The 26,951-nt window shown below is 34.7% G+C and overlaps 1 pseudogene across 1 annotated transcript; it reads left to right on the top strand.

Moving 5' to 3' along the window:
• The first annotated feature begins 680 nt into the window (after positions 1–680).
• LOC148939599 (uncharacterized) lies at positions 681–14,023 on the top strand (annotated as a pseudogene). The gene is made up of 2 exons (XR_016143524.1): positions 681–762; positions 12,856–14,023. The product of XR_016143524.1 is annotated as an uncharacterized LOC148939599 (transcript).
• The last annotated feature ends 12,928 nt before the right edge of the window (positions 14,024–26,951 follow it).

Consider the following 26,951-nt stretch of genomic DNA (forward strand, 5'->3'; position numbering starts at 1 on the left):
TTTTGTGAGGGAAGTTTTTTTAAGGGGGAATATATTTCACGGGGAAGGGGAGGTGTACTTTCCGTCATCATTTAAAGAAAGATCAGATATAAAAAAAACAAATTTTTTCAACTGACAGTTCGAAGCAGCTATAAACATTTTAAGCATTTTTATAGCACTAAAAACTGTAACGTAAAGAGGAAGGGACTGAGGAAGGGTCTTCCTCCTCATATACTGAGTAATTGCTGTTCGTCCTAACTTTTAATGTTGTTCCTTACGTTTAAGTAAAAAACTTGTTTATCCAAGTAATTTACAATCCTTAAATTAAAAAAAAAAATTTTAATCCTCAGTATTAGTATAGATGACAAACCCGAGTATTTCTACCATTTTTTATGAATTAGCACCACTGATACCTGTAGTTTCTATTCATAAATCTACACAATGGCGTCCATTAACGAAATTTTGAAGAGAAAAATCTTGGGAAGGCTGAGCATAGAATATCACCTTTGGAATGAATATACTTTAAAAATCTAAAAATTTTGGTGGCACCCTGAGTACAACCAAGTGGTATTTGACGTTGCACTTGTCTCATAAAAAGGACCAAAACATGGAACAACACTAACTAGTGAAATTCCCTTACTTTGTTTAAATCTGTCCTGCCATCTAAAAGAATTAGAAAACCTGGGTGATTTAGAATGAAAGGAAGATAAGCTAAATTTTCCCTTAGGATATTCTATTATCTATTAGGGCTTTTGAATTGTTTGCTGCTATTTACTTCAGACAGTAGGTATTGCAACTATTTGGTCGAACACACCGGTTTTTATATTACGTTCCAATGCTAATGGGACTCAATTCTTGGTGAAGGTCAAGGCTACATTAAGTGCCTAGACTAGCCTGCTAGAAATTAGTCTAGGCATAGTTATGTTAGTTTTTTGAAATTTGGTATACCAAAAAAACTGGTAAAATTCTACTTTACTTGTGGCTATTTCGGATAGAAGTTGAACGATTAAAATGAAACTTACAGGAATAGATATGCTTTCTATAGTTTGCCCTGGGACGGCCCTTTGACTACCCTACCTCCCCGCATCCCCCACCTCTATTGACTTCTCAATTTCTGAACCTTATTCGATTTTTGTCAATCATATTTGATCCTTTATTACTCTAATAAATATAAATCACTGCTGTAAAGTATCTTCCTGATTTAAATTGAGTTAATAGATTAGTCTAGCTGCCAATATTTTTGTTGCAACACAGCTTTGTCACGGAAACCAAGAGATTTCTTTGAATATAGGTTTAACGAGTGTTGTGAAGGGTGAAAGGATTCCTAGAACATATTGATTGATAAACCTGTAGAAAGACAAGTTTATGTTTGTGTGTTTAACCCTTAGATAGGGTGATTTGAGCGTGTGCATTGTACGTGATAAGTATTTATGGCTTTGATATAAATAAAGACTGTTTATATGAAACATATATGGACTTGAATATCTAGCTCTACAAAATGGTATATTAGTTTGTAAACACCATTGAATGGACTCGCCCAACTCTTGAAAAATAAAAAAAAAGCTTACAACATGGTGTCAGAAGTGCTGTAATTTTTCGAGCCCAGTCCATCCACAGCAGAGCCAGTCCGATGCCATTTTTTCTAAACAAACGCCTGAAATAAACAAGATCCTGGCCAGTCATATTGTTACACAGGGTCGTCTCAACTTCTAAATGTTTCTCAACCGACGCAGTTTTATCAAACTGAAGGTGACCGAAGCCTACCAATCTACGCACATCTCCTGTCGTGAAATCTCCAGCCGTTTAAGAAGAAACCTTGGAGGGATCTGCATCCAGTGAAAAACATAAAGAGTAAGTGTGAGCCCTAAAGTTTTGTGCGCATAGGAAAAAGTTAGGAGTGCATAGGCTAGCTATTTTCTTGTATCAATTTTTAGTTTTTTTTTAACCATGAATATCCCAGAATTAAATCCTGAAAATTATAATTTTGATGAAGTAAAAGCGAAAGCCTTCCTTGCACAGCAAGAATTACGAAACATAGAAATACCCCCTACCTTTGATCCAAGTAGCGATGATTATGACGAAGAAATAGTCACTAAGTTTTATTCTGACATAAGTCTCTGGGAAACAGCAGCACTGGCCCAGTATCTAAAAATTTCATCTAATCCCCAAAGTAAAAATTCACAGCAACCACATCCAACAAATAATCCCCCGTCAAGTGATAACCTTTCAATCAGAGCAACAACAGATTTAGGTTCCTTAATAACACCATTAACAGAAGTCTCACAGATAAATTAATTTATTAGTCAATTGAAAAGAATTCAAGATACCTTAACGTGGTCGGAAAAGCAAGTGGTTGCCACGAGCAGGCAAGCTAATGAAAGGGGAATTTTCTATTTTTTTTGATGATTTAAATAAGGGGAATTTAACACTTGATACATTATGGAAAAATCTGTTGGAGGCTTTTGTTCCTCAACGCAGCCCCGGGCAAATCTTACAAGACCTTGTGGGATGTAAACAATTTCCGGATGAAACAGTATATCAGTTCTTAAAACGAGTTGAAAGAGCCGCTAAGTCTTACGCGAATTCAATGGGCTATTGGGATGGGCTAAGAAACCCGGCAGTTCAACCATTGGCACTAAACACTTTTAGGGAAGGTGCATGCATAACTTTTAAAAGGGTACTGATGGAACAAGAGGATCAAATAGCAAACCTAGAAGATGCTTTTAAAATTGCGACCAAGTATGAAAAAATTGATATTGCGACTAAACCGGCGGATGAGTTTTTTTCGGCTGCCGTGTCAATTGAAAATAGGTTCCGCCTCCCCCAGAGAAAGACATGCTACGTTTGCGGTAACCGAAACCACGATAGTTCCGAATGCTGGTATAGAAAAGACCCAGACTCTGAACAAGTATCGGAAAACTAAATAGCCAGTCTAGACAGAGGGCTCCGACTGGTACAGAAAAAGAAAACCCTCAATCTTAAACTAAGTATATTAGCATTAACAGCAACATGGGAGAAGATAGAGTATCATTAATACGAAAAGATAGGGATGAGATGCCTGGTGAAAATTTGAAAGTGCTGGACATTTCTATGATACCACATGATACCACACAAAGTGTACCTGTGTTGAAGAGGCATCTACAGAATTAGCCTCACGTGATGGTAAGTGGGCCAGGTACAGAGGTGCCCAGCAGTTTGTTCCGCGAAGTGCAATGAGATCTGCTAATCCGGGGGACGTAGCTCGGTTTTATGTGGAACGGTTAAAGGAATACAGGGACGGGGCGATAGACGGGGCCTTGGAAGTTGCATGTATATGTAAATATATATTACGTAAAGAAGTGTGTGATGATGAGAAATTGGAATACAACATTCCTGTTTTTAAAAGATATTCTATTTTTTACAAAGGCGAGTTTGAGGAGTTGGTGGGGATTAACGAACACGAGATATCTGTGTTGCAGGATTACTTTCGTACCAACACGCACCCTAGTAGCGGGCGTAAAATGGCTAAGACGGGTCGGATAGGAGCGACAAGACTTGCGCCAACCAAGGGGAAGGCCCCATTAAAGAAACCTAAAGAGACAGTCCCTTCGATGTCTGAAGAGGAGAGGAAGCAGCGTGTTGCAAAACGGAAAGCAGCTTTACGCAGGATTAAAGAGAAGTTAGCTAAAACCGCTAACTCATATGGGTTATTACCTGCATCGGGTTTTTTCCTGCAACAACCTTCATCGTCGATAGTTAACCAGACGATGGAAAAAACGTGTACTGCGTCCGCTCGAGCTTTGGATGCTTACTCTTCTAGTCTGTTGGACTGGTTGTTGTATTGTCGTAGGGTGGGGTTATCAAAAAAACGGGCATTGTGGGGAACATTGCATTATATCATAGCGGACGTGGACTTATCCGCATTACCCGACAGCTGCTGGGTGAGATGCCTAGTGGACGACGGAGACGTAGAGTCTAACCCTGGGCCTATATGCAAGTCTATGGATGATGTTCGTTCGGCTTTGCCGAGCGGAGTTGTGCCATAAAAAAAAGGATCAATCCCTCCGTTTTGTAATTTTTCACCAGGTATTGAAATGACTAATATAAATACATACTTATGAAGTAACCTAAATTCAGATCTTAAAATATTTTAAGTTTAAGCCGTGTGTATAAATATTTTTCTAATTATTAAATGTCATTTTTTTTAACATCCCCTAAAATAGTTCATTAATGTGGTTAATGGAAACTATATATATATATGTATAAAATTTCTGCTGTTACCAAGATTTTCTCTCAATAAGGAGAGTAGTTATAATAAAAATTATGTTTAATTTTATGGCAGATTTTATAAAGAAAATTGGAATTATGTCCAATCCTCATTTCTAATTTTCTTTTTTTTTCTCGCAAAGATAGGCTTTCGCTACATTAAAACGCGATAAGATTTATTGATAAGTATATGTTTATATGTTTACGTGTAGGGACAATTGTAAGTGACTGCGCACCTAGTGAACAAAAAGGCTTTCACTTATAAACAGTGTCAACATTGCCAGTTTTGTGGCCGAGAAGGGAAGCACAGTTTAAAGACTTATCCTGCCAAAGTGATTCCCCGTCAAAACAGAACACTTTTATTTTCAGTGAATGTTTTTAAGTGCAGACCCAAATTTAGTATTTGCTGTTCGTTCTTTTATTTTTTTGTTTCCTAATTTTATGTTTGTTTCATGGATATTCTGCTCCGTAATACCAGAACTTTTAAGCATAGTTTAAAAATCTTAATTTTTTTGCTAGAGTCGGGATTTAAGTGATGTAAAAGATACTCTAAAAACCTTTTTTTTAAATAACTCAAAAATCTAAAGGGAAATAGCAAGAACTTTGGTTCTCTTTAAGAGGGGGGTGGATTGTAAAGTATCTTCCTGATTTAAATTGAGTTAATAGATTAGTCTAGCTGCCAATATTTTTGTTGCAACACAGCTTTGTTTGTCACGGAACCCAAGGGATTTCTTTGAATGTAGGTTTAACGAGTGTTGTGAAGGGTGAAAGGATTCCTAGAACATATTGATTGATAAACCTGTAGAAAGACAAGTTTATGTTTGCGTGTTTAACCCTTAGATAGGGACATTTGAACGTGTGCATTGTACGTGATAAGTATTTATGGATTTGATATAAATAAAGACTTTTTATATGAAACATATATGGACTTGAATATCTAGCTCTACAAAATGGTATATTAGTTTGTAAGCACCATTGAATGGACTCGCCCAACTCTTTAACATTAAAGATAAAGCTTACACTGCTTACCTTACACAACTTCTGCTTTTAACCTTGTTCATTAAAATATATTCTAAAATCCTATTTAAATCCTAAGCCATTTAATTTTCAACCCATGCCAACTTTCTTTATGGTATATGAAACCAAGTTTGTTGTGATGTCACACTTGTCTTATCAGAAACCCTTACCCTTAAGGGTAGCAGGCACATGCCAAACAACTCTGTTGATAAGACCATTTAAACTGTATTAATTAAGGAAAGGATTTGACAAGAGGGACCAGTAAAAATAACCTAATCCTTTTTAGAGGACAAATTATGTCATGGGAAGATGTTTTTGAAATTCCCCTTCCACCCAAACTTAAAATTTTCTAAAATTCTACTTTAGAAGCTTTTAAAATATTTATAAAGTACTAAAAGATAAAGTGCTAAAAACATCAGAATCGACTTCAGAGGAAACGTTATATAACGGGAAGAGGTTTTTGAAATCACCCTTCCCCCCAAACTCAAAAATTTCTAAAATTCTACTTTAGGAGCTTTTTAAATATTTCTAAAGCACTAAGACATAGAACGCTAAAAACATCAGAATCGACTTCAGAGGACAAGTTATATCACAGGAAGAGATTTTTAAAATCCTCCTTCCCCCCCCAACTCAAAATTTTCCAAATTTCTACTTTAGGAGCTTTTTTTAAATATTTCTACAGCGCTACGACCGCGAGATATAAAAAAAACACACTCAACTTGAGATGACAAATTAGTTTATGGGAATAGGTTTTTTAAATGCCAAGTCCCCCCCAACTCAAAATTTTCCAAAATTCTAGTTTATGAGCTTTGAAGATCTTTCTAAGGCACTAATAGATAGAGTGCTTAAAAACATCAGAATCGACTTCAGAGGACACGGTATATCGCGGGAAGAGGTTTTGAAAATCTCCCTTCCCCCCAAACTTGAAATTTTCTAAAATTCTACTTTAGGAGCTTTTTAAATATTTCTAAGGCGCTAAGACATAGAGTGCTACAGACATCAGAATCATCTTTAGAGGACAAATTATATGATGGGAAGATATTTTTGAAATCCCCCTTCCCCCCAAATTCAAAATTTTCCAAAATCCTACTTTAGAAGCTTTTAAAATATTTTTAAAGCACTACTAGATAGAGTGCTAAAAACATCAGAATCGACTTCAGAGGACAAATATTGTTACGGGAAGATGTTTTTGAAATCCCCCTTCCCCCCACACTCAAAATTTTCCAAAAGTCTACTTTAGAAGCTTTTTAAATATTTCCAAAGCACTAATAGATAGAGCGCTACAAATATCGAAATCGACTTCAGAGGACAAATTATGTTATGGGAAGATGTTTTTGAAATCCCCCTTCCCCTCAAACTCAAAATTTTCCAAAATTTTACTTTAGAAGTTTTTTTAAATATTTCTAAAGTGCTAAGACATAGAGCGCTACAAACATCAGAATCAGCTGTAGAAGACAAATTATGTTATGGGAAGATGTTTTTGAAATCCCCCTTCCCCCCAAACTCAAAATTTTCCAAAATTCTACTTTATGAAGGTTTTTAAATATTTCTAAAGCACTAAGACATAGAGTGCTAAAAACATCAGAATCGACTTCAGAGGACACGTTATATCACGGGAAGATGTTTTTGAAATCCCCCTTCCCCCCAAACTCAAAATTTTCTAAAATTCTACTTTAGAAGCTTTTAAAATATTTCTAAAGCACTAACAGATAGAGTGCTAAAAACATCAGAATCAACTAGGATATTTACATCTGTTAAGAAGCAACTATTTCAAATGCAGGGAAAACGCATACTAAGTTGACCTATCTTTCCAATATATTTATAACCCAATTCACTGTTATCTTTGTTTAACTATTCCCGCAGTTTAACAATGAAACAATTAATTAAAGCCGCAATAGATGTTACGAGTTACAGCTTCAGTCTGTAAATGACAATTATTGAGATATGTCTTGCAATTTTTGTGAAATAAATTTCTGCAATTTTCTACTGTTGAGGCAGTCTTAGAATTGTATTATAACCTTTGCATATTATTGAGAAGCAGGAATTGTGATATTTGTGACTAGATTTGCATGGAATATAGAAATTCACTCTGTTGCCAGGAGTCTAGGCTTATACCTACAAAGATGGCCGAGAATATTCTCAGGTAAAGTATAATTTTTCGAATTTACTCTATGACAAAATATGGATGGATTGTTCACACCTTTCTGAGTTACAAAATTTCCGTTTTTTGATGATTTGTCTTCAAATACTGCCTCCAAGGGAGGACTTCATGATCAACAATGTTACTTGTTTTAAACAAACCTTTGTGGATTGGAGCCAGTTCTGCAGAGAGGTTTGTTTGTACATATGTCATTCAAACTCCGCTCCTTTGGGAGGAGAAGGAGTCATTGTTGAGATAGATGAAGCCCAATTCAGGAAGTGTAAATATAATAGTGGTCGGATTGTCAAGGGTAAATGGGTATTTGGTGGAATAGAGCGAGGAACTGGTAATTCATTCATGGTTTCTTTGCCGGATAGAAGTAGTGCCATATTGTTGGGAATTATCCAAAACCGAATCCTGCCAGGGACAAAAATTATCAGCAACTGTTGGAGGCCCTACAATTGCCTGGCTAGCCAGGGCTATCAGCATTTACGCGTCAACCACAGTATAAATTTTGTTGACCCTGCAACATGTGGTCACAGACAAAACATTGAAAGACACTGGCGTGACGTTCAAGACAATATACCCAGATATGGCAGAAGAGAAGAACATATGGAAGGATATATGGCAGAGCACTATTTAAAAAAAAAAATATTCAATCTCCTCAAGAATGCACCATTTCATGAAATATATATCGGAGCTTTATAACCCCAACTAATTTGTTTTTTATGGGTATTATTTACTAATTAATGTTCACAACGTTGTAACAGAAAATTTGGCAATTTACGGTATCTAACCCCATTTGATCTTAAAGCAATTCAAATGTTTTTGTCCAAATAGTTGAGTATAGCAATGTTCATTCTTGAAGCTGCGAGACGTTATTATCGTCGAACTTGGGAGGGGGAGAGAGGGGGCAGAGGTAAATATTTCACTATAGGTTATTCGGTACTTTTGTATTATAAATAACCCATAACAATAAACAAAATAAGTTAATTTTTGTTACTTTTAATGAAGTAAAATAAAAATTTATGAAAATATAATAGTTTAGAAACAAATTTGTGCTATATATGGGTCTAATAGGGGGTGGGGGGTAAATCATAGTATAGGCTATATTAAATATATAACTTAGCCTAGGTGCTTTTGCCACTCGCTAAAACAAAAAAAACCACAGTTTAAATATTATAAACTCAATAAGAAATCAGGCTTAGTAATCCATTTGTCTAACAAATACCCATTTGTCTGGTTTCCTTTTACGGTCTATAGTGGTGGGTTATTTATAATGCACAAGTACCAAATAACCTATATTCGTTTTGATTATTTATTTTTGGAAACCCCTTAACATTTTGAGTTGGGAAACCACATGAAACATATTCAAATAGCTTAATCCTATAATGTTGAAAAATTTTGCTTTTCTTTTTTACATCCGGGATTTAAAATATGTAAAAAATGTTGGAACTTATATAAAAATTTTCTTTCAATGGTGCAAAGGTTAGTTGAAAGGAGATTTGATAGCGGGGGGGGGGGGGGGCGGGGGCAGGGGACAGCAACCTGCTCGCGGTGCTCCTGCTCATACTAATCTAAGCTGACCATTTCGTTGCAATGTTTTGCACCGGAATAATACTCTAAAATCTGGTTGATAAATTGCCTGTCTAACAAATTTGTCTGAGTTTCGTAAAAGGGGGAAACAACCCCTAAAAGTAAAAGATTTTAATAAAACACATACCATCAAATTTGTGGTTCTTGGCGAATACCCGCCGGAAAATACCCCCGGAAAATACCTCCCTGCAGAAAATACCCCCCCCCACGGGAAATACCCTCACGGAAAATCCCCCTCCCCCCCAAAAATACCCCCGTGGAAAATAAGGCTTTTCAAATTTCAAATTATCAACCGGATTTTAGAGTATGAAGGGGGAATGGGATGAATGGTAAGGGGGATTTCTAAAACTTTGAATAACCTTTAAAAATTTGTGAGTTATAGCAACAGAACCTTGCAAAATAGATCTTCTGTTTAAATGAAGTACAACAAAATTGTTTTCAGCTTCAAAAATTTGCTCAATCCCAACTTATAAGGTTTTAAATACATGCAAATACATTTCCTAAATTTTGGAAATAAAACATTGATATGGCTTAAAATTCTGCTCAAATAACTGAAATTGCATTTTCAGAACTAAAGCCAGAGAAAAAGAAACTTATTACTGAAAATTAAGGTAAAATGTTGTTTTGTCAATATTTCTATGGGTAATGGGTATTTCAAAAACATCTTCCCATGACATAAAAAACATCTTCCCGTAACATAAATTGTCCTCTAAAGTTGATTCTGATGTTTGTAGCGCTCTATGTCTTAGCGCTTTAGAAATATTTTAAAAGCTTCTAAAGTAGAATTTTGGAAAATTTTGAGTTTGGGGGGAAGGGGGATTTCAAAAACATCTTGCCATAACACAATTTGTCCTCTAAAGACTATTCTGATGTTTGTAGCACTCTGTGTCTTAGAGCTTTAGAAATATTTAAAAAAGCTTTAAAAGTATAATTTTTGAAAATTTTGAGTTTGGGGGAAGGGGGATTTTAAAAACATCTTCCCGTGATATATCGTGTCCTCTGAAGTCAATTCTGATGTTCTTAGCACTCAATGTCTTAGTGATTTGGAAATGTTTAAAAAACTCCTAAAGGAGAATTTTAGAAAATTTTGAGTTTGGGGGGAAGGGGGATTTCAAAAACATCTTCCCGTAACATAATTTTTCCTCTGAAGTCGATTCTGATGTTTTAGCACTCTATCTATTAGTGCTTTAGAAATATTTTTAAAGCTTCTAAAGTAGAATTTTGGGAAATTTGAGTTTGGGGGGAAGGAGGATTTTAAAAACCTCTTCCTGTGATATAACGCGTCCTCTGAAGTCGATTCTGATGTTTTTAGCACTCTATGTCTTAGCACTTTATAAATATTTAAAAAGCTTCTAAAGTAAAATTTTGGAAAATTTTGAGTTTGGGGGGAAGGGGGATTTCAAAAACATCTTGCCATAACATAATTTATCCTCTAAAGTTGATTCTGATGTTTGTAGCGCTCTATGTCTTAGCGCTTTAGAAATATGTAAAAAAAGCTTCGAAAGTAAAGTTTTGGAAAATTTTGAGTTTGGGGGAAGGGGGATTTTAAGAACCTCTTCCTGTGATATAACGTGTCCTCTGAAGTCGATTCTGATGTTTTTAGCACTCTATGTCTTAGCGCTTTAGAAATATTTAAAAAACTCCTAAAGAAGAATTTTAGAAAATTTTGAGTTTGGGGGGAAGGGGGATTTAAAAAACATCTTCCCGTAACAAAATTTTTCCTCTGAAGTCGATTCTGATGTTTTTAGCACTCTATCTATTAGTGATTTAGAAATAATTTAAAAGCTTCTAAAGTAGAATTTTAGAAAATTTTGAGTTTGGGGGAAGGAGGATTTTAAAAACCTTTTCCCGTGATATCCCGAGTCCTCTGACGTCGATTCTGATGATATTAGAACTCTATGTCTTAGCTCTTTAGAAATATTTAAAAATCTCCTAAAGTAGAATTTTAGAAAATTTCGAGTTTGGGGGGAAGGGGGATTTTAAAAACCTCTTCCCGTGATATAAGGTGTCCTCTAATGATTTTAGCACTATCTATTAGTGCTTTAGAAATATTTAAAAAGCTTCTAAAGTAGAATTTTAGAAAATTTTGAGTTTGGGGGGAAGGGGGATTTAAAAAACCTCTTCCCGTGATATAACGTGTCCTCTGAAGTCGATTCTGATGTTTTTAACACTCTATCTATTAGTGCTTTAGAAATATTTTAAACGCTTCTAAAGTAGAATTTTGAAAAATTTTGAGTTTGGGGGGAGGGGGATTTCAAAAACCTCTTTCCGTGATAAACCGTGTCCTCTGAAGTCGATTATGATGTTTTTATCACTGTATCTTTTAGTACTTTAGAAATATTTTAAAAGCTTCTAAAGTAGAATTTTTGAAAATTTTGAGATTGGGGGGAGGGGTCATTACAAAAACATCTTCCCGTGATATAACGTGTCCTCTGAGGTCGATTCTGATATTTTTAGCACTGTATCTTTTAGTACTTTAGAAATATTTTAAAAGGTTCTAAAGTAGAATTTTAGAAAATTTTGAGTTTGGGGGGAAGGGTGATTTCAAAAACCTCTTCCCGTGATATAACGTGTCCTCTGAAGTCGATTCTGATGTTTTTAGCACATGTCTAAGAATTTGTTGGTCTTGAGCAGGGGAGGGGGATGTATAGTGAAATAAGGGTACTCTTTTACTAAACGGACTCTTTTATATAGTGCTAGTTTGGTTACTGCTAATGAAATAAAATAAAGTTCGCAAGCTCGAGTAGCTACGTCTTGTGTTTCAAAGGGAATGATGTTTCGTTGATGACGTTTGCTGACGACTTGCTTAATCTGAACAGGTCCGCTGATCGACTATCAAAGAATTTTGATGCGTTGAATTGGAATACAATAATATAGGTTTGTCGTTTAATGCGTCAAAATCTGCCGTCTTATTTTTCAATGCGGAGCGATGCGAAGAAGAAATCCCTTTGGACGATTCAGTTGTGAAACCATCTGAGAATATTACATGCCTTGGTTTACCAATCGCTTGAAGCCTCCCCTCCACCGGGACACTGCTTGTACGCCACGCAGATGGGAAAATCTGGATTGCGTACGGGTCAATTATTGGTAACAGACATCGGCTCTGCCGTAAATATCTTGCGTCGCTGTATTATGCCATTGTCCTTTCACATGTATTGTATGTAGCACCTTATTGGAAATATATGTCATCCGCTCAGTGTGCAAAAGTAAGAGTTCTGTTTTTCAATTCGCGAAGTTCCTTCTGAGACTTCCACCACGGACGAGTAACTCCTATATCATGCCTAAGTATGGTGTATCCGATCCAACAGTCTGTATTAACCGTTTCGCCAAGAATTTTCTGAAAAACGCTAAGGGAAGAGTGAACCCATGGGTAGCCATCCTGTGCCAGTAGTTTTGCTAATGTATATCATGTGTAAATACGTTTGGTGATGTTCCGTAGTGTGAATTTTGTTTTCTTTCTCTTTTGTTATACTCCGTTTTAGTTCCAGTTGAGTTTTCGGGCAGTAAAATTGCTTACTTACTTACTTACTATCTTTTTAAGTCTCGATATTTTTTCGGGAAAATTGGTATCTTGGGATATTCTCGCATAAAAAAACGATCTAGATAGGTCAGAACTAAGAGAAAATTCGTTAAAAGCCTTAATTTTGGGAAAAAATATTTATGTGAATGACGTCATTCACACTTGTGTGGAAAAACTGAAGATTTTCATACATGGAAAAGTTTACATTAAACTGCTTTAAGAGCCAAAAATGGTGATCGCAAAAATATTTCTATATTTTCATGTATGGAGAAGTATGCCAAAATAAGGCATTTTTAATGAATATATTCGAAAAAAAGACACTCAAAATATATCTCATGTCAATTCCTTTTTATTACAGGGCTGAAGTTTCTACCACTCAACTGAGAAAACAATGGACGAATCTCCTTCAACTTTTATTACATTCTTAAACAGACTGACGAATATAGACAGTCCTATAGTTACTATACGGTGCAATGATGGTGATGTTAAAGCTAAGAAAAGCATTTTAACAACTGTAAGTGATGTTTTCAAGTGCATGTTTGAAACTGACTTTATTGAGAAGAGAACAAACTTAGTTGTAGCTAACGATATTCATTTTGAAACAATGCAATTTATCATACAATATTATGAAAATGGAACTGTTCATGATTACCAGAAAGTTGACAAGGAAGGTTTTGATTATATTGTCGAGAAATATAATTTTTTTGGTATAAAGGAAGATATTGCAGAAAAACTAATTGCTGAATTCAGAAAAGGTGAAAATTTCAAGGCCCTTGAAGCTAATTTTTCAATTTCCAACAGTCCAAATTCCAAGATGGGAGCGCTAAGAGAACTTGCGTGCGTTGCTGTAGCAGGAAAAGCAGTTCCAAATTTTGTCAATTTATTTACAGTTGATGATTTTATGAAGTTCTCGAAAATATGTTGTGATATGCTATACCAATCAAAGATGGAGAGTTGGGAAAGCTTTTTGAACATATTATTCTCCTGGACGTCAGAGAATCCTAAAGAAAGATCCATAGCATCGTTAAAAATCCTATCACTGATTAACTTAGAAAACTTTCCAGTGCCCCAAAACATTGTTTGAAAATTTGAAACTTAGAGAGGAGTTTACAACAATGAAGTTAGTCCTAGAAAAATCTTTGGGCTCTTTAATGAGAGTTGAAGAGCACAATCATTATTTAAAATCGGCCAAGCTTAAAAGTTATTGTGATACTTGTGAGCATTGTAATGAACCACCTTATCATTTTTCATCTAAGTGTACGGGAATACACAACTGTGAGAAATGTATGTTGGGCAAGAATGATTATTATGGCCCGGATTACTGCATTGGATCAAAATACTGCAGACCTTTTGATTACCTAAAAAGTGAAACAAATCTTTTTGGGGACTCAATTTCAAAATAATACCTTTTTATGTGGCTTGTAGTTCTCAAAAATACATTTTTATATGCTGCATCTATAAAAGATGGAGAATTGGGAAAGCGTTTTGAAGATATTTTCCAAGTGGAAGTCAATGAATCCTGAAGAAAAACCCGTGTCCCACACGGATGTAAATTTTCAGAAAAAATCGAAAAATTTCCTGTGTACCATGTTTTCAAATTATTTGAAAATTTATAGCTTAGAAAGCAATTTAGAACAATGAAGCAAGTCTTAGTGACATCTTTGGGCTCTTAATTCAAGGCTGAGAATTATGTTGAGTGTCTAAAATGGCTTCTATAAAGTATCTCCCTAAAAGTTAAATAAATATTTTTGGGTGCTACATTTCAAAGTAATATCTTTGTGTGTGGCTTTTATTTGTTTTTATACTAATCATACCTTTTTTTTCCACTGTTTTTTGTATTTGTCTAATTCATTTTTTTTAGACCACGTGTATTTTAATTGTTCGGGTGATATTTTTTGCATTCACATTGAAAGATTTGAAAAATTACACATACACACCCCCCGACCCATATTCTTAAAAACTTGTTTTCTCTTTGCTCCTTCGATATATTATTGAATTGATGAATTTGATGATATTGTGTCCAACTGCATTTTCTTCATGTGCTTATAAGGAGTCTAGATGCTAAAGGGCATACATTCATCTCTTTCCTGTCTCAATTTCTAGTAATGACAGGTTGTAATGTCAGCAATGACTACTGATTAAGTTTTTTTTTTAAAATGAATAGTATGTGGTGAAGATTATGTCATACACCATTTAATCTCTAATATGCATTTTTTTAAATTTATCATTAATTCTAATGCTAAGCCCCATTTAGAATTGGCCAGCTGACTCAGCCAAGTACTAGCTCTATTGAAGTTTCTGGCTCGAGCCAGTTTTGTAACTGCCTACCTGTAAAATTTACCTTAGAAATTGAACAATTTTAAATTATTTTCAGCAGTGAATTAAGAACAACTTTTAATATGTTGTTTTTGCTGATCATCCATTTTTTAACAGTATATTTGCATAAATCATTTTAAACTTTTATTCGGAATTGCAAAGAGAGGAAATTAAAGGAAGTTGTTGTTTAAAATTTGTTGAATTAATATCAAAGTAAGATACAGTTTAAAAATAAGTTCTTCAATGATGAGACGTCAGCCAGTAATGACTTTTCCTGAATTTTCCTATATTTGAAAATTCATATATAAAGCTCAGTCACGATCTATTAGGAATAAATGAAGAAAAAACGGATTTAAACCAAAATTGAAAGTGTACATTCCTAGGGGGTAAAATTTAAGTAAAAAAACACAATTTTTCATCAATTAAGCTGTAAAATTAGATTAGAATAATGACCCAATATTGTGCACTTCCTTAGGTTGCACTAGTACCGATATGTGACCTTAGATGACATAAGCAACACTGGTGGATTAATCAAGATTTGACCACCCTTATTTCATTTTCATCATTCAAAAACCTTTGCAATGAAATTCAGTAGTTTATTAAAAATTAGAGAAAAATGTTGTATTTCTTCAAAAAAAAGATAAATTTTACAAATTAGGCTTCTCTTTTAATTACTAACAATACGAATAATTATGTAATTATTAATGCTGGTGAGGAAATTATAGGCTAAACAACAATCAAGTTACAATTCTATGCTGAGCTCAAGTTTGATAAGTTAAAGTGTTGAACTCCTAATCTCTCAAAGTGCCAAATGTTAAAAGTTTAAATTTTGATTCAAAAGACGATTGTCCAATAGTTCCATTAAATACAATCTAAATCAAGAGTTTCTCAAAGGACTTAACTTAAAATGGGTTCTGAACAATTATTTCTAGGCTATGTTGAAATATGAATTGACGTTAAAATTCAATATAATTAGAGTTTCGTATAGTATAAGCATAATCACTTGAAAAGCGATTTGACCATTTTCTGTATTCTTTGTATTTTATTTTTGATTCGGTTATATATTTGAGATATTTGAACTTAGTAATAAAAATATTGCAACTACTGCTAACAATTCATTGTAGCACCAAGCTCGCTTTATGTCACCACATCTTTGATTGTTCTGTCTAGATCACACTATTAGAGCTACAAGGTCAAAGAGACTCCCTTTCATTTAGCTTTTGCTTTCTTTTGACTGTTTTTGTCCCATTTGGAGCGTCTTCTTCTGTCTTTTACCGGCAAAGACTGTCATATATTTATCTTAAACTCTCTTTCATAATAATGATAAATTTTTTAGATCGGACCACTTTTTTTTTCAAAGCTTATTGTTTAATTCCCCGCACCATTTTGTTGTTTTACTTGCCGTCTATAAATATGACCTATAATTCTGTGTGAACTATGTCATATCTGTAATTCTCTATAAGCTGACTCATGCAATTAAACTCTATGCATAACTCTATGAGCGTTTTACCTTGATATGTTGCCGGATAGAACGCTACAGAGAATATAAAATGGAATGGTTCCAAAATTACAGTATTTCGTCTAAATTTAATTTAGTTTAATCGAGACTAGTTAATAAATAACACGCAAAAGAAGTATTTCTTGCAAAATTTATTTTATAATTTAGTATATAAAAATATTTTTTTTAATGAAGTGTACTTTTTATAAGAAAAAGAGTAGATTTTAAATGAGGCACTACAAATCTCGAGGATTTTACTGCAGATTCTGTGTTTTTTTTTGTGTTGTTTTTTTTTTTTTTTTAGTACGATCCTTCCAATGGTACACAACAGTTTTAGATTACAAAAATCTTTCAGATGGTTCAAGGTCTTTTCCAATTTGTTTTGAAAAATTTGTTGTCATATATACTGTTTTCATGATATATTTACTAATAAGATAAGCCTACATAATATTTCTTGTTCTGGAATCGCTTTTAAACGCAGTTTTTATTCAAAACAAGGTTTTATACTTGTAATCATTTTGAAACGGTTACGAAAAAGTGGACTGTGTGATTTTTTTTTTCATTTCGTAGATACAACACTTGTAAATGCGTTCTAAGAATTGAAGGGTCGTGGCCTCAAAGTTTTAAATGATATAAAACCGATCATTGGCTTTTATTTCATCATTTCCGAGTTCCTTCTCAATTCTCAAAGCTCAGAGTCAGGAAAGCAAGATAACAGGAATGAAAAAATTCTGGGTAAAACCAAGACTCGTGTTATGTGAGAACGAAAAAATCCCTTCATCAAACAGTTCATGGTAACGAACTCTAAGTAAGGAGCGACGCGGCTCAATAGTAGCTGAAGCTCTAAAACAGGGAATTTATGTATGAGTAGACCTATCAAAAGGATCGGCTAATTATGCTGATTCAAAATAAATAAAATTTATCAAGTTTAATGTTAGTAGAGGTCTAAGTTATACTTTGCTTGGCTGTATAGGAATTCCCATGTTATTTTCTTGGCTTACGTTCCTTCCCATGCTATTTGCTTGGCTTATGTTCTTCTAGTGCTATTTGCTTGGCTAACATTCCCTCTTATGCTTTTCTAAGGGTTTACATCCCCTCCCATGCTTTTCCAAGGGTTTATAGTCCCTCCCATGCTATTTCAATGGTTTATATTCCCTCCCATGCTATTACAAGGTATTATGTACCCTCCCTTGCTATTATATGGGTTTATTTGCCCTCCCTTGCTATTTGATTGGATTATGGTCCCTCCCATGCTATTTGCTTGGCTTATGTTCCCTCCCATGCTATTCAAAGGTTTTATATTCCCTCCCATGCTATTCTAGGAGCTTATGTTCCTTCCTATGCTATTCTGGTCCTTTATGTTCCTTCCTATGCTATTCTGGGCCTTTATGTTCCTTCCTGTGCTATTCTGGTCCTTTATGTTCCTTCCTGTGCTATTCTGGGCCTTTACGTTCCTTCCTATGCTATTGCGTATTTAGGAATTATTTTGATTGACATTTTTGTAAAAAGGGATAAGGAATTCCCAAATTGGACACTATGAACGATATTAATTAATGTTTTGAATAATAGGAGTGTGATTGATTCTAATTAGTGATTGGATAATTTTGTAACATAAAATCTCTGAATAAAATATTTTTTGGGGGAGATGGGTTGATTGTGTACTGTATAATACACAAGTGATGTTTGGATAGTGTTGTCAATTTAAAATAGTTTAGAAATAAAAAAAATTAACAAGAAATGGCTGAAAAGTGTTTTGAGGGAGATGGGTTGATTGTGTACTGTATAATACACAAGTGATGTTTGAACAGGGTTGTCAGTTTAAAATAGGGTGTAACGAGGGCTTGTTAACTCAGGCAATTTGTTATAAATTTGGGACAACATACATCTATGAAAATGGTTAATGATGATAGAATGACATTGTGAGTTGACCTAGCTCTACCTCTCCAATGTGTTCTGTATAATACACAAGTGGTTTGAAACTTTTTTGTCTTCTTTTTAAGGAGGAAAATTCCTACAATTACTCTCCTCCTCCAAAGAGAGCTAAGGCTAATGACATTACTCCAATGCAACAAGTGGGGATAACTGGCACTGCTCTGTAGAAATAGTTATTTCCTTCAAAAAATGTCATTTCCCATCGAGCATTTAAAATGTGCTTTCTTTTCCGATGTAACTAAAAAGGCATCTGTCTTTGTAATTAGAGAAATGCTCCTTTTTGTAAAAACATTCATCGCAAGCTTGTGTTATCTTATAGAATAATGCGTAACTTGAGACACATTGGCAAATTTTTTTTTTGTCAAATTAAACGAGAGAATACAAACCCTACAATAGTAAAGTATACTTGCTAGAAAACGCAAAGTGAAAAATCCCAAGGTTTTGTGTACCAAGAATGGACCGGAGGTAGCCTCCCCTACATACACGAATGGATATCGCTAGAATATTTTAAGATTCAGATGTTTGTTAATTGAAAGCAATTGATTGCTTTTTGACTCATGGTATTTTGTGATTTGTCATATCGGGAACTGAGGGTTTGGTCTTTTTTTAGTTTAATTTATTTTGCTTTTATAAGTGTGCTGTCTTAAATTTATGGTTTTTTCATATTATAAGTTCTTTTCATATTATAAGGTTTGATGTGTCCGGAACTCATGAATTGGTCTTTTCTGAGTTTGTTTTCATAACTTTTCATGCGTGCTTTGTCTGAATGTTATGGTTTGCTATAGTAAATTTGAGGTTTTCGGACTTCATGTCACTGGAACTGTCTAGAAATAGCCTTTCATAAATGCATTATTCGAAAGTTTTGGTTTCAAATGTTAACTTTTGGTATTTTGCGGTTTGACTCGTCAGAGTATATGATTTTGTCATTCCTGAGTTTAGTTACTTATTCGATCACAAGTATGTTCTTGAAACTTATAATTTGCTATGTTAATTTTTGGTATTTTGTGTTTTGACTTGCCAGTAACTGATTTTCCGGCCTTTTCCAGCATTGGTTCTCAACCCTTTCATGCCCTCAGTGCAAGGTTTGTAAGTCCTCAGGGCGAGGGTTGTAAGTTAAGCCCTGGTGGTATATAAGGTTTTTATAGAAGGTGTTGTCGTAGAAACTTCAAAAAGGGCTCATACGGTTGAAAATTGAGAGGATTAGTGCCCTTTTTAATATTCAAAAATAATTGGAAAGCAACTAACCCCCCTCCAACGCCCAACATTTCCCCAAACACATCAAATTAAAATATTGAAATATTTATTTTGTTAAATTTATTAGAAAGATCTGGAAATTATTTTTTTGATGATAATCCTCCCAAACAGTCCCCAAGGGCAAAGTTTTTAACTTATGCTCTGGGGACATATAAGGTTTTTATAAAAAATGTTATAGAAACTTCAAAAAAGTATTATTTAATTGTAAATTGGGAGGGATACTGCATTTATTAATATTTGAAGGTGATCGGAGGTTGACTGTAATAAGTTGTGCTCAGGGGGTATATAAATTTTTTATAGAAAACGTGGTCACATAAACTATGGATGGGGCTCATTGGATCGGTAATCAGAAGTTCGAGTGCTATTTTAATCAGTCAAAGTGATCAGAGGGTAGATACCCCCTCCCAAACGTTGTTTTGTCTCTAAATTTATCTAAAATAAATTTATTTGATAGACATTTTATTCAAAACAGCCTAAATGTCATATAACAAAGCCTTTTGGGTCAAAACAAACCCCAAAGCCTAGGGGCAATGGTCGTAACTTATGCCCAGGGTGTTTTTAAGGTTTTTAATTGAAGGGAAGGTTGTATAAACTTTGTAAGAGGCTCTGTTGCTTAGAACTTGGAATTTCTAGTTCCCTTTTAAGAGTAAAAAGTGATGGAGGGTAGATAGCCCCCCCCCTTCTGACAACCTTTCGTCACACAACATATCTAATTAAAATTGTTAGATAGTGATTTCTCTCAAAATCGTCCAAAGAACTAAAACAATGCCTCTAGGATTGACGCAACCCACCAGTGCCCTGGGGAAGGGGTTGTAAGTCATGGCCTGTCATATAAGGTTCTTATATAATGGGTGATCGTATTAACTTCAGATGGGGTTGATTTGAAACTGAAAGTTATAATGCTTTTTTAAGAGTCAAAATGATTGCAGGGCGATACACCCCCCCCCAAGTTAATCATTTCCCCCAAAACATCCCATCAAAATTTGGAGATAGAAATTTTGCTCATTGTAGTTGAATTGTCTGGAAATTATATCCCAAGGTTATGTGTACCAAGAATGGACCGGAAACAACTTCAACCGTGCCCAGCCCCCCGCGATCAGAAATTAAATTATAAAAAAGTTTCCTCAACTGAAAGTAAGGAGCAGCATCAAAACTTAAACAGGCAGAAATAGAGGCTGTTTCCAAAGATTTAGGATTCATTAACTTTAATGTTACCAGTCAAAAGCTATGAGCTTGAGAAAATTGCCTGATTATCGAAAAATGGAGAAACACCCTCCAAAAGTTGACAGGAATGGGATTGTCTTGAGGGGTGAATTTTCCATGTAAGAGAGGGAGGGTATTTTCACGTGAAAACAACTTCAACCGTGCCCAGACCCCCGCGATCAGAAATTAAATTATAAAAAAGTTTCTTCAACTGAAAGTAAGGAGCAACATCAAAACTTAAAACGGGCAGAAATAGAGGTTGTTTCCAAAGATTTAGGATTCATTAGCTTTAGTGTTGCCTGTCAAAAGCTATGAACTTGAGAAAATTGTCTGATTATCGAAAAATGGGGAAACAACCTCCAAAAGTCGACAGGAATGGTATTGTCTTGAGGGGGAGGGGGAAATTTTCCATGGAAGAGGGGAAGGGTATTTTTACATGAAAACAACTTCAACCATGGCCCGCAATCAGAAATTAAATTATAAAAAAAGTTTCTTTAACTGAAAGTAAGGAGAAGCATCAAAAATCAAACGGGCAGAAACAGAGGATGTTTCTAAAGATTTAGGATTCATTAACTTTAGTGTGTAAGTCGTCACTTTGTGTGTGCATCGTCTCTGTGTATGTGTGTCCTCTCTTTGCATGTGTCGTCGCTATGTGTGTGTGGTCTCTGTGTGTGTTCGTGTGTGTGTGTGCGGGTGTGTGTCGTCTCTGTGTGTGTCGTCTCTGTGCATGTGTCCTCGCTGTGTGTGTCTGTATCAGCATAAATTCCATTATTTAATACCCCCCCTCGAGCGCCGGGGGGGGGCATTAAATAGTGGAATTTATGCTGATGCACACACACACAGAGACGACACACACATAGCGAGGAAACAAACTCTATTTCTGCCCGTTTGAGTTTTGATTTTGCTCCTTACTTTCAGTTGAAGAAACTTTTTTATAATTTAATTTCTGATTGTGGGCCACGGTTGAAGTTGTTTTCATGTAAAAAAACCCTTCCCCTCTTCCAAGGAAAATTCCCCCCCCCTCAAGACAATACTATTCCTGTCGACTTTTGGAGGGTATTTCCCTATTTTTCGATAATCAGGCAATTTTGTCAAGCTCATAGCTTTTGACTGACAACACTAAATTTAATGAATTATAAATCTTTGGTAACAGCCTCTATTTCTGCCCTTTAAGTTTTTATAAAAAAAAAATAGCGCACGCCATGCTGAATGTGCTTTCAAAAACCCATCTGGTCGAAAACATGTTTGTTATCGTTAACAATTTCCAAATATGTAAGAAAATTATGGAAAATACAATTCTCTGGTTCAAATCAGAAACTTTAGTCAATTTTCGGATTGAAAAATAAAACTATTTCTATAAAATCTGAGCTAATAAGGGTTTTTGGCCGTAAACTATAGTTTCTTGTAAGAAAATTATGGAAAATACAATTCTCTGGTTCAAATATGAAACTTTAGTCTATTTTCGGATTGAAAAATAAAACTATTTCTATAAAATCTGAGCTAATAAGGGTTTTTGGCCGTAAACTATAGTTTTTTTTTGTAAGAAAATTATGGAAAATACAATTCTCTCGTTCAAATCTGAAACTTTAGTCTCTTTTCGGATCGAAAAATAAAACTAATTCTATAAAATCTGAGCTAATAAGGGTTTTTGGCCGTAAAATCCAGTTTTTTGTAAGAAAAATATGGAAAATACAATTCTCTGGTTCAAATCTGAAACTTTAGTCTATTTTCTGATCTAAAAACTAAACTATTTCTATAAAATCTGAGCTAATAAAGGTTTTTGGCAGTAAACTGTAGTTTTTTGTAAGAAAATTATGGAAAATACAATTCTCTGGTTCAAAACTGAAACTTTAGTCTATTTTTGGCTCGAAAAACAGTCTGCTTGAAAAACGAACGTTTGATATGCTAGCTTACTCTAAAAATAATGAACACATAACAATGTAATGCATAATAAATTTTTAATGAAATAATGTCAAGTAGAATATTAATACAAAAAATATATATCATTATACATTATTAATATCAATGAACAACTTTGGACATTTTGGATGTGTTCCATAAAATAGTTTACTATGTTCTCTCTTGATATTATAGCTATTGTCTTCTCTTAGCTTGTAATCAGTAGAATAATCATTATTCCATTTTGAATCACACACAATTTTTACTGATGTGTCATCGACAGGCTGAATATGTTTTTCGTCTTTGGTATTATTTGATTCATTGACTGTTTGATCAATGCCAGTAACGTTTGCTGGTGCTTTGTTTTTCATCGTTTCATCTTTATATTCCGTGGTAATATTTACTGAAAATGTCCTTTTTATTTTTCTGACAATTTCGCTGTCTATTAACACATTATTTTCACATAGGTAACAGTTTCGGCACGTAAACAAGATATGGTTTACGATATTAGTATTAGAGTAGGCCTTTCATTTATTAGCCTTCCGTTGAATGCTAATACCCGAAAGCTGATGATTGGATGTATCCGTAGGTATTTTGTTACCTGCAGCAGTAGCAAGGAGTTGTCCTCTATCATCAACAATTATTTTTATGTTGGCATTCTCTTTGAGTGTAATCATCTCTGGAAATGATACTTTCCCATATCCAGCATTTGTATAATGGAAATTCTTGGGTACTCCAAAGAAATCTAAACTCTCATGTCATGACAACGCACGCATACGTTTCCGATAGTGCTACCACTTGTACTTGTTTCATAGTTTAAATACTTCTCCTTGTTGGCATTCAATGCTACAATAACCTTGTTATGTGAACACACTCTATTAAAATGTTCCATTTTCACTTTTTTTTTTTAAAGATATGACTTATGTGTTTATCGTTCCACTGCGTAAAAAATACTGATTTAATACATGCAATAGACTAGGTAGTGTCGATAACCGGTCATAGAATATCAGTGGAAAAGCCACATCACGTCTCTGACCAATCATAGAGCACAATTGTTAGAACCATAAGCATATTTTGAAATTTTAAGATATGCACAAAAAGAAAAAAATAAATACAGTTGAAAAATTTCGAAGTTAAAAAAAAGTTTGTTTTTATGAAAAAAAAAATATTGAATTATCAGTTCAGATTTTACGGGTATAGTTTTATTTTTCAATCTAAAAATAGACTTAAGTTTCACATCTGTACCAGAGAATTGTATTTTCCATAATTTTCTTACAAAAAAAAAGTAGAATTTACGGTCAAAACCCTTATTAGCTCAGATTTTACGGAAATAGTTTATTTTTATAGGTTTCAGACAATACACGCCTATGAGAGATTAATACCCACCCCCAACCCCAAAAAAACACTTTTCAGCCATTTCATGTTAAAAATGCGGGGGGCTGGGCACTGTTGAAGTTGTTTTCACGGAAAAATACCCTCCCCCTCTTCCATGGAAAATTCCCCCCTCAAGACAATCCCATTCCTGTTGACTTTTGGAGGGTGTTTCTTCATTTTTCGATAATCAGGCAATTTTCTCAAACTCATAGCTTTTGACTGGCAACACTAAACTTAATGAATCCTAAATCTTTGGAAAAGGCTTCTTTTTCTTCCCGTTTAAGTTTTGATGTTGCTCCTTACTTTCAGTTGAAGAAACTTTTTTTATAATTTAATTTCCGATCGAGGGGAGCTGGGCACGCTTGAAGTTGTTTTCACGTAAAAATACCCTCCCCTCTTCCATGGAAAATTTCCCCCTCAAGACAATCCCATTCCTGTCGACTTTTGGAGGGTGTTTCTCCATTTTTCGATAAACTAGGAATTTTCTCAAACTCATAGCTTTTGAATGGCAACATTAAAGCTAATGAATCCTAAATCTTTGGAAACAGCCTCTATTTCTGTCCGTTTAAGTTTTGATGTTGCTCCTTACTTTCAGTTGAAGAAACTTTTTTATAATTTAATTTCTGATCGCGGGGAGCTGGGCACGCTTGAAGTTGTTTTCACGTAAAAATACCCTCCCCTATTCCATGGAAAATTCCCCCCTCAAGACAATCCCATTCCTGTCGACTTTTGGAGGGTGTTTCTCCATTTTTCGATAATCAGGCAATTTTCTCAAACTCATAGCTTTTGACTGGCAACATTAAAGTTAATGAATCCTAAATCTTTGGAAACAGCCTCTATTTCTGCCCGTTTAAGTTTTGATGCTGCTCCCTACTTTCAGTTGAAGAAACTTTTTTATAATTTAATTTCTGATCGCGGGGGGCTGGGTACGGTTGAAGTTTTTTTCACGTAAAAATACCCTCCCCTCTTCCATGGAAAATTCCCCCCTCAAGACAATCCCATTCCTGTCGACTTTTGGAGGGTGTTTCTCCATTTTTCGAAAATCAGGCAATTTTCTCAAGCTCATAGCTTTTGACTGGTAACATTAAAGTTAATGAATCCTAAATCTTTGGAAACAGCCTCTATTTCTGCCCGTTTAAGTTTTGTTGTTGCTCCTTACTTTCAGTTGAAGACACTTTTTTATAATTTAATTTCTGATCGTGGGGGGCTGGGCACGGTTGAAGTTGTTTCTGGTCCATTCTTTGTACACAAAACCTTGGGATATAATTTCCAGACAATTCAACTACAATGAGCAAAATTTCTGTCTCCAAATTTTGATGGGATGTTTTGGGGGAAATGATGAGCATGGGGGGGGGTGTATCGCCCTGCAATCATTTTGACTCTTAAAAAAGCATTATAACTTTCAGTTTCAAATCAACCCCATCTGAAGTTAATACGATCACCCATTATATAAGAACCTTATATGACAGGCCATGACTTACAACCCCTTCCCCAGGGCACTGGTGGGTTGCGTCAATCCTAGAGGCATTGTTTTAGTTGTTTGGACGATTTTGAGAGAAATCATTATCTAACAATTTTAATCAGATTTGTTGTGTGACGAAAGGTTGTCAAAAGGGGGGGCTATTTACCCTCCATCACTTTTTACTCTTAAAAGGGAACTAGAAATTCCAAGTTCTAAGCAAAAGAGCCTCCTCTAAAGTTTATACAACCTTCCCTTCAATTAATTAACATTAACATAGCAAATCATAAGTTTCAAGAACATACTTGTGATCGAATAAGTAACTAAACTCAGAAATGACAAAATCATATACTCTGACGAGTCAAACCGCAAAATACCAAAAGTTAACATTTGAAACCAAAACTTTCGAATAATGCATTTATGAAAGATTATTTCTAGACAGTTCCAGTGACATGAAGTCCGAAAACCTCAAATTTACTATAGCAAACCATAACATTCAGACAAAGCACGCATGAAAAGTTACGAAAACAAACTCAGAAAAGACCAATTCATGAGTTCCGGACACATCAAACCTTATGATATGAAAAGTTTTTATAATATGAAAAAACCATAAATTTAAGACAGCACACTTATAAAAGCAAAAGAAATTAAACTAAATAAAGACCAAACCCTCAGTTCCCGACGTGACAAATCACAAAATACCAAGAGTCAAAAAGCAAGCAATTGCTTTCAATTAACAAATATCTTAATCTTAAAATATTCTAGCGATATCCATTCTTGTATGTAGGGAAGGCTACCTCCGGTCCATTCTTGGTACACAAAACCTTGGAATTTTCATTTTGTGTTTTCTAGCAAGTGTACTTTACTTTTTTAGGGTTTGTATTCTCTCGTTTAATTTGACAAAAAAAAACAACTTTGCCAACGTTTCTTAAGTTACGGATTAATCCCTCAGATAACACAAGCCTGCAATGAATATTTTGCCAGAAGGGAGGATTTCTCTAATTGAAAAGACAGACGTCTTTTATTTACATCGGAAAAGAAAGCACATTTTAAATGCACGATGGGACATGACATTTTTTGAAGGAAATAACTATTTCTACAGAGCAGTGTCAGTTATCCCCACTTGTTGCATTGGAGTAATGTCATTCGCCTTAGCTCTCTTTGGAGGAGGAGAGTAATTGTAGGAATTTTCCTCCTTAAAAAGAAGACAAAAAAGTTTGAAACCACTTGTGTATTATACAGAACACATTGGAGAGGTAGAGCTAGGTCAACTCACAATGTCATTCTATCATCATTAACCATTTTCATAGATTTATGTTGTCCCAAATTTATAACAAATTGCCTGAGTTAACAAGCCCTCGTTACACTCTATTTTAAACTGACAACCCTGTTCAAACGTCACTTGTGTATTATACAGTACACTATCAACCCATCTCCCCCAAAACACTTTTCAGGCATGTCTTGTTAAAATTTGTTATTTTTTAACTGTTTTGAGTTCACAACATTGTTGAAGCATCAC

The sequence above is a fragment of the Artemia sp. Qi Xiang Cuo genome, chromosome 21 (genome assembly GCF_049724085.1).
Source record: "Artemia sp. Qi Xiang Cuo chromosome 21, ASM4972408v1, whole genome shotgun sequence".
Lineage (NCBI taxonomy): Eukaryota > Metazoa > Arthropoda > Branchiopoda > Anostraca > Artemiidae > Artemia > Artemia sp. Qi Xiang Cuo.